This window comes from Equus quagga, chromosome 1 (genome assembly GCF_021613505.1).
Source record: "Equus quagga isolate Etosha38 chromosome 1, UCLA_HA_Equagga_1.0, whole genome shotgun sequence".
Lineage (NCBI taxonomy): Eukaryota > Metazoa > Chordata > Mammalia > Perissodactyla > Equidae > Equus > Equus quagga.
The window spans coordinates 174,394,515-174,404,188 of NC_060267.1; positions in this window are offsets into that span (position 1 = coordinate 174,394,515).

Genomic DNA, 9,674 nt, shown 5'->3' on the forward strand with positions numbered 1-9,674 from the left:
GCTAACTTATGTAGGAATTTAGTTCATTTATTCAAAATATGCTTAACTTTGAGTGTTGGGCATTATGTCAAGGCCAGGGCTACAGAGATATAAGCAGTAGTCTATGCCTTCAAGGAACTTCACTCCGGGGAATAGACTGACAAGGCAATAGGTGATTAAGAAACAAAGCGCTGTGCTCCTAGGGGCTCAGAACCAACACAGAGAACACTGAGCTGGAGCTGATGGGGCCTGGGCTTCCCAGTGGGGTCAGGTGCAGATAGGAGTCATTAAAACAAAGGAGCCCGGGTGAGTGTAGATTATTCCCCAAGCCTGGGGTTTGGCATGGTGAGCCAGAGGGGCATGCTAAGGACACATCACCAGGGCCTCCTGGGCCTTCCCAGAGGGTTTGAATTTCTATCCTGGCAGCAGAAGGGCATTAGGGGAGCAGGTGAGGGGCTGAGTGCTAGGAGATGAGATCAGAGAGGGGTACCACAAGGTCCAAGCAAGATGAGAAGCCATTGCAGGGCTTCAGCAGAGAGGACCCGACCTGACGTGTTAACGACCACTCTCACTGCAGTGTGGGGAATAGGTGGCAGGATGGGGCAAGGGTGGGGGTGGGGAGATAGATAGGAGGCTGTGGCAGCCTAGGTGACAGATGACAGTGGCTAGGACAAGGGTGGGAGTAGTAAAAATACAAAGACTAGATCACATTCTGGATAGATTTTTTTTTTTTCTTTTTAAAGATTGGCACCTCGGCTAACAACTGTTGCCAATCTTCCTTTTGTTTTTTCTGCTTTATCTCCCCAAACTCCCCCGTACATAGTTGTATATCTTAGTTGCAGGTCCTTCTAGTTGTGGGATGTGGGATGCCGCCTCAACGTGGCCTGACAAGCGGTGCCATGTCCGCGCCCAGGATCCGAACTCTGGGCCGCCGCAGCAGAGGTTGCGAACTTAACCACTCGGCCACGGAGCTGGCCCCTGGATAGATATTTTTAATAGGAAAAATTTCAAACACATGAAAAGGCAGAATAGTATGGTGAACCCCAGTGTGCCTATCATCCAACTTCAACAGTCAACAATTCATCACCAATTTTATCTATACCCTCACTACTTCTCTTCTCTACTGTACTATTTTGAAGTAGATCTCGGACATCATACCATTCCATCTGTAAGTATTTCAGAACGTGTCTCTAAAAAAATAAGCATTTTTAATATAACCATATCATTATCACACCTGAAAAATTAATAGTTCTTTAGGGCCAGCCCATTGGCATAGTGGTTAAGTTTGTTTGCTCCACTTCAGCAGTCCAGGGTTCCTGGGTTTGGATCCCAGGCGTGGACCTACACACCACTCATCAAGCCATGCTGTGGCAGCATCCCACATACAAAAATAGAAGAATGTTGGCACAGATGTTAGCTCAGCAACAATCTTCCTCAAGCAAAAAGAGGAAGATAGGCAACATATGTTAGCTCAGGGCCAATCTTCCTCACTAAAAAAAAAAAAAAAAAGTTCCTTAAATCCATCAGTTAAAATTTGATTATCTTACAATTGTCATAATTTTGTTTACAATTTGAATCTGAACCCACATAAGGTCCCACACTACAATTGGTTGATGTAGCTGGGTGTCTTTTAATCTATAGGTTCCCCCCTCTATCTCTTTTTACCCCCCTTTGCAATTTATTTGTGAAGAAATGAGGTGGTGTGTCCTGAAGAGTTTCTCACCATGTGGGAAGCAGCAGGACAGCTTCCTAGGCTGGGTTATGTTCTTTTCTCAGGAGACACATCCTTTTGGGCTGAGATACTGGATGCCCTTTGAAGATCGGTCTGATAGGATTTGCGGGTGGTTTAGGTCCCATGGGGGAGGGAAAACAGAGGAGTCAAGGATGACTCTGAGGTTTGGTTCTGAGCAATTGGAAGGATGGAGTCGCCAGCAGACAACTAGATATGTTGAGCAGAAGTTCAGAAGAGGCACTGACTCCAGCCGCAGATCTGAAAGTCATGTCTCGTTCATTCAAAACCTGTTTGAGCTAGGCACTGGGAATCCAAGGGCAGGCGAAACAAATAGTCCCTGGAGCTCAGCGGGGATCTAGCGGGGAAGGCAAAAAGCTGAATAATCACAGCTGCGATGAGTGCCGTGAGGAAGAGCTACGAGGGGCTGCGAGGACATCTAAGGGGGGTCTAACCTAGTCTGGAAATTCAAGGGAAGTCACCCTTGAGGAAGGAACTTTTGAGGTGAGATCTGAAAGATGAACAGGAGTCCAAGGGGAGAGCGTTTCCAGGTAGAGGGAATGGCAGGTACAGAAGGCTGCTTCTGGAGGGAACACAGTGCTCTGGAAGCAAATGGTGGCCAGAGCGCAAGAGAGATGGATCTGCGGTGAGGTGGAGGGCAGGAGCCAAGCTGAGCAGGGCCTCCCAGGTCGCGCTAAGGATTCGGATCTTATGCTGAGAGCAACAGAAAGCCCTTGAATTGTTTACAGCAGGTTGGGACAAGGAGAGGTGATTTAATCAATTTTGTGAAAAAGTCACCATGGCAGAAATGTAGAAAATGGTTTGGAGGACAGTAGCAGCCCTGAGTAGAGCACTTAGGAAACTATTGCAGTGGTCCAGGCTGGAGATGATAGTGGCTTGGATTACACGGAGGCAGTGAAGGTGGAGAGAAGAGAGAAGGTTTGGGAGCAGGACTTGGTATGGAATTAACACGGCAAGTGAGGGCTAGGGAGGGGTCAAAGATAAACTTTTGGTTTCAGAATTGTTAAAACTATGGGAATTCAAGATGTCCCCTATGAAGCTTGGCTAGAGAAAGACAGAATCCCAGAAAACATCAGTATTTGAAAGAGGAGTTAAATAAAAGCCTATATAAGAGGCTGAGACAGAGAGGGGGCCAGAGAAGCAGGAGGAAAGTTGGAGAAGTGGCAACTAGGAAGTCAGAGATGGAGAATATCTCAGAAAGGAGAGACTGGTCAATACTGTCAAGCGAAGATAAAGCCAAGTAAGGAAAGTCTGGAAAGTGCCCTTTTGCTCTCAGTAACTAGAAGGTCACTGCCAGTGGTGTGCTGGGAAAGGCTAACAACCAGCCTGATTTATAGTGTTTGCTGATTTCTGTGGTGCATATACTCCCCCCATGGATGATTTTCAGCTACCAACATGATGTCACTGGATGTGGAGTTTGGAAGAGAGGCACCCAGTCGACTCAAGAGAGCTGGTACCAGCCTGCTCTAGTGATCCAGCTGGTGAGCTTCGCAGAGTGGTTTTAGGTGGCGGTGCAGGTAGAAGCTGAGGGGCGGATGCAAGAGTAGAGGTGGAGACAGTGAGTGAAGACTCTTGTTTCAAGAAGCTGAGTACAAAGGGGAGAAGAAAGATGGAGAAAGGTAGCAACAAGTGTAACCTAAAGTTTGGAGACCAGCATTCCACCATGCAGAGTGGAACAAAGGATGAGGAGGCAAGGGAGCTGGGGGTATTGGCGAGAGACTGGTTGTAGCCAAGAAGTATGGAGGCTGGGTTTAATTTAAGGAAGTCCAGACCTCAGTGTCTGATAGACTGACACACGTGGAGGGGTCGGAAATGAAGTGTCTCAGCAAAGGCTAAAGAATCTGTTCTTCAAAGCTCTTTCACAGCTGTTTTCATATTTGTCCCTCACAACACTTCTGTTGTGGTGGCAGTGATTATCGTCTTCATTTGAAAGCTGTGCACACGGAGGCGTGGAGAAGTCAGGAGGCTTGCCCAGGCTCAGAGAGATGGGACCAACACCTTTTTGTTTGCAGGACACTGTTTTCACCATCACCAACTGACTCCACATTGACTGAGTTATTTTTTGGAGGACTGGGCCCTGGACAGTGACAACTACTGTGCTCTCCCCAACATGAGTGTTTATTAGCTTGAGACTCTAATACTCTCAGAGTCCTAGGTCACTCAATTTTTTTGTTCAACATGTTCTTCTATGGCAGTTAATATTCCAAGGCACTGCTCTGAGCATCTAATGAATACTAACTCATTTAATCCTCGTATCAATTCTGTGAGGGAGACATGATTATTGTCTTCTCCATCAAAGTTTAATGTGGTTACTTTTGCCGCACAGGGCCACAGAAGTTAGTGGCTTAAAACAACCATTTATTATTATTTCGCACGGGTCTGTGGTTTGACTAGGATCAGCCGAGCAGGCCTCATGCATTTGCAGTCAGACAGCACTGGGGCCAGAGTTGTCGAAAGGCCTGACCACTCTGGGCATCAAAGCAGGCACAACCCAGCCCAGATTCAAGAGGTGGAGGGATGGGCCCTACATCTCAGTCGGGGTGTGGCAGGCACGTACAGGGAGGGGAGGAGTTGACGGCAGGCATCTTTAGAGACAAGCTGGAACAAGGGATAATTCCCAGTGAGAAAACCAAGGAACAGAGAAGCTAAAAAACTTACCCAAGGTCATACAGCTGTATGCGGAGAAATGGTTAATCCCAAACAGCTGAGTTCCAGAGCTTGCTGGGAAAGGCAAAGGGACGGGAGCCCAGCTCCTCACAGCAAAGCCGTGGTGGTGAAAACCACAGCATTATTCACAGTAGAACCAGAGAGCTCCTGGAGCTATCTATCAGAGATTTGGGAGAGAGGAAGAAATCCTAAAAATGCTATGAATGGAAAGAAATGAGGAGGGTACAAATTGGGTGAAATTTCAAAGACTATCTAAACAAGGGGCCTTTTATGTTGGGGTGAAAATATGGTCTTGTGTGGCCCACGACAAATGGAAGACTTCATACTTTTGCTTGTCTCTATCTAATCAGGAAAGAATGGAAATGTGTGTATGTGTGTGTGTGTGTGTTGTTTTTCCTTATAAGTAATTGAAATCTGAACTTTTAGTCAGTTACTCAAAAGGGTCAGATATGGGGGACCTGTGGCTGGGACTAGGAATTTAGAATGTGAGGTGTAGACCAGCCTCAGAAGGGATCTTCAAGCTCCTTCAGTGCCCCCTGCTGTATAATGTCATAGCCCGGAAAGTCTGGGTCATCGCCTGCTTTATATGCATCCGGCCCGCTAAATGGAAGGGCTAGGAAATGACATCTCTACTTCAGAAAGGTTAATTCACTTCACGTGAGCAATGTGATACTGCCAGAGAAAAGCTGACTCACTTCCAAGTGGCCGGTTTCTCTCCTGAACTCTGACAACCTGAGATAGTGTGTAGCTTAGGTTCTGTTCATGTCCAGCTTCTCAGTTTTACTGGACCAAAAGGCCAGGTGCCACACGTGGACTTGGACAACTTCTGTGTAAATGTGGTGCGTGGGAGGAGTGGCAGGCCATTCCCCAGGTCTTTCCAAGTCAGACCCCATAATTTCTGAGGTTTCTCATCCTAAGGACGAAAGGCAAGAACTCTAGGCCACTATTCTTGTCATGTCTCATCTTGATGAGAACCAGCCTCCTCTGCTATTGCTTATACTGAATATGACGACGGCCACTAGGAACTCCTCCCCACTCAGTATCATTCTCAGACCCAGGCAAGAAGGCCCCGCACTGCCCTCGTCCAGAGATCCCCCACTCCATTGGGCAAAGAGTCTGCAGGGCCAACAGGGATGTGCCAACCCAGAGTCTCTGCCATCCCCTAGGCCACACTCTGAGTAACCAGGACCTGAGAATTCCCTGCCCACTTCTAGGGTCTGCGTAGGCCTCTTCTCTGCCAGTATCCCTTCCCTTGGTCCCAGGGACAGGCAAGGGGCATCTGTTTGCATGTGATGCAGTTTCAGGGGCCCCATGGGTGTGCACAAGGTCCCCAGCAGTGTGAGAAGGAGTGGGGTAGGAAGGGATGGGAGGAAGACCTGGGCCCGGCACTTCTCATGCTTTCTCACTCCAGCCCGGAAAACCAAAGAAACTGGGAATTCCTAATTCTAGTGCACTGTATTTCTACATCTCAACACAAGAGCAAAGACTGAGTCAGCATCTTCTCAGTGGCCATGGACAGAATAGTTGGCTCTAAGCAAAGCTGGATCCAAGGACTCTAGCAAAATTATATTCTCTCTCTCTCTCCCCCTCTTCTATCCCTCCCTTTTCTCTCTGCTCTGTTTCCTCTATGTTGGCTTCCCTCTCAGGCTGGTTCTCTCCCTGATGGCAAAGATGGCCATGATGAATGGAATAAAGTTTCCATCCCTCAAAAAACGTCTTCCAAGAGAGCAGAGAAACTTCTAGTAATAACTTATTCTAAACATCAGAGTCTGAATTCAAACCCAAAAATCATTGTCAACACAGAATAATTCTCTGCTAATATAGGTTATGTACCTCCTTCTAGGACATGTTGAGGGAGTCAGTCAGAATGACCACAAACACACAGCATTCAGCTAAAACTTACTGAGCGAGGCACCGTGCCAGATGCCTTAATATTTATTCCTCAGAAGAACCTGGAAAGAAGGTATTGTTTTCACCGATGAATGGATGCAGAAAGGCCCAAGTCCAAGGACTTCTCCATTCTGAGTGGTGAGAATCCGCACAGGAAACGAGAACCCAGTGTGCTGGCAGTTCTTCCACCCAGGATATGGATCGCAGGTGCTCAGCCCACACCCCTTCCTACTTCCCTTCTCCTCGCACTTGGGCTGTTCAAGCAATGCGCAGCCTGCGCTTCTCACCGCCTTTATCTGACGATTCAACAACTTCTATAGACGAAAGCAAAGACATGAGAGTAGGTGACCCCAGCAATGTGGACATTTCTGAAGATCTTTCTGCTCCAATTTCCAGGAACTCTCATGGTTAAGGGAGATGAATGCTCTGTACTCAATAAAAGTGGAATGCAGGCTAATGCATTTGAATGTGCTAATATATTATGTATGTAAAGAACTAATACATGTACATGGTAATTAAAAAAAGTTTTTTCCAATAGTACAAAAGGGTACACAGAGAAAAATAAGTTTCCATCTCGTTCTGCCCCCAGGCTTCTCCTTAGTGGCATGCACTGTTGCAGATCTTGGGTAACCCCACAGATATCCTATGCATATCCAAGCATATATGCATGTGTATCTATGAACTTTTATATTTTTATTTCCTTCTTAATTTTTTTTACACAAATGAGAGCACACTACACATAGCATTCAATACTTTAGTTTATTTTAAAATACGTCATAGAGAACCTTCTATGGTGGGGCATATGGCTCTGTCTTATTGTTTTAATGCCTGCATAGTACTCCATTGTATGAATCTCTAACCAGTGTCCTATGGTAGACATTTAAGTTGTTCCAATCTTTTCTTTATTCATGCATTTTAGACAGATTTCTATAACAAAGGTGGTAACAAACAGAAAAACAGTTTTCTGCTTAACTCTCATTTCTCCAGAAAATCCAGTTAACAGACATCTCACTCCATCCTGAAGATTCCTGACAGTTTGGATAAATATAATTCAAATTCTGAGCTCTCAAGCAAAAGTGTTCGGAATTATTTTGCTCTGTATTAAATGCAAACTAGGCAGAAGGGCATCTGTCTTCCAGGTCTTTTTTGTTGAAACAAAATGGGACGTGGGAAGGAAATAGGAGCGTAAGAGAGAACGTAGGGGAGGATGGATGGAAACTGGAACCAGGGAGCAGAGACCTTCTCTCTCTCCACATCACCTCATCGTCTCTGCGTCCCCCTCCTGTCACCTTTGCTCACTTCTCTCTGTGCTGACCGGCCTTCTCTGCCTCTCTCTGTCTGCAGTGGAAGATGCAGGCCAGCCCGATAGGACCTCACAGGCTAAGTGTCCACCAGAGCCTGACTGTCGCCCCTGTGTCCTGACTGCCAGTTTCTGGAAAAGGATATCTGGTTCCCACCCTCCCTCAAGCCCCATTGAAGGGATTGGTTCCCCTTGGTCTGTTAGCTCTGGTTAAAGGGACCGAGTCCTGTGAGAATATGGCTGCAGAGGCCCCTCCCTGAAGGCAAACGCAATAATCAGAGAAGGCAGGCAGGCTGGGCGAGGCCCTCAAGTGCCCACCACATGGTCCCACGGGGACAAGAGCTGCTAAGTCAGTAACTCTGCAGCAGCATGACTCTCAAGACCTGCCATGATGGCTTCGACTTTGCTGTCCAGAGTCTCCCATTATAGACGTACCCGGCCGGTTACAAAAGGTCTGCCTGGCTTAGAGGTGCGCTCAGGGCTTGTCCTGCAACAGCATTTCCCATGTGTCTGTGGGTGAGAGGACGTGCCAACGTGGAGCGTGTGATTTGGGTAGGTATCTGTAAAGGATGCCTCATCCCCTGACACACACGTAAAAAAGTGAACTCATTTTGACAGAGTGTTTTCACCTCATTTCCTCAACTTGCAAACATGTTATTCTTAAGAAATCTCATAAATTTGTTTATGTGAAACTTGTTTTTGCATATGTTCTTCTTGAGAAAAGTATTTTAAAAAAGAAAGAAAACACGTTTATATGTGGAGAGTGAGTAATGTCCGCATTTGAGAAACAGCTGATGAAGGCAGGGATGCGATCAATGCTTAAACTCCTGCCTGCTGTGACCTCTAACCCCTGTAAATGTTTTAGCATAAAATCTCAGTCTTCCCTACCTTCGCTGGGCGTCAGTCTTGCGGCTTCTCTCTGAAGAACGCTGTACGGGACACACAGACCTGGAGGAGATACCAACTGTTGTGCAGACCAGAGAGAAAAATCTCGCCAGCAGAGGTCACTGATGCTCCAGCTGGGACTTAGTGGCAGTCGGCCAGACAGCCCATCCCAAGAAGGTTGTGCCAGCCCCTTTCCATTAACCTGCTCCCAGCGTAGCTTATCGAAGGAAATGCATGTCAATGTTGCACTAACCAAGTGTATGCATGCGATCAGCAATTTTTATCAGTAGTACCGACCCTTTGAGATCCCAAACCTAAGGTTTTTAGTTTCACGTTAACACTCAGAATAAGACAGGCAATAATTTGAGACATGGAACGTCAGGTTTTGCTTCAGCCTTGGATTGTACCTGACCAGGTATATTCCATCCCATAAACTAGTTACACTTGCTTCTTGCCTGGATTATTGGGAGGTGACCCTGCTGTGCGTGGGTGCGTGCACACACACACACATAGGCCTGAGGTAACAAGCATAGACCTCTACAGAGTAAGCATGGCTGCCATGGTCAGGCCTGGAGTGGTACAACTCAGTGAGGGGGTGAAAAGAGAAGGTGCCTGTTGACTGTCTGCAACCTGTGACAGGTTGTGAGCCACCTGTGGCCCAGTGGACCCATGGACAAGAGCTAGCCATGGAGAAAAGCTGCATACAATGGACCAACTTGCCAGCATTCTCAAGTGGGCACCAACACAGCAAAGAGATGTGACCAGGGGTCCTCTATCCATCAAGGGTGGAGGGGAAGAAAGTGCGTTTGTAGGATGGGGGAGGGAGTGGTAGGGCACCTGAAAACCATTGGATTGCCTCATGACGGCACCCATCTCATATACTGGCCAGGGCTGAGGTGCTGCCAACCCCAGAGGCAGGTGAGAATACTAACTTCACAAGCCATTAGGATGTGTGGCCTGTTCTCCCCCCAGGTAGCCAGGTAATTGCACCTCACAGCCACTGGGCAACAGATGTGTGATGGTCCTATGAAACCAGAAGAAGGCAGAGAGGCAGTGGCAGGAGGAAAGCTCATGAGAAGGGACAGAAGCTGTCCAGTTATCTGGGAAGAGCTCTGAGGAAGAAGCATGTGACCTAGGCCTAAGCCAATTGCATTTCCACAGTCACAGTGATTGGCTCAGCACAGCACATGTGACCCACTCAGA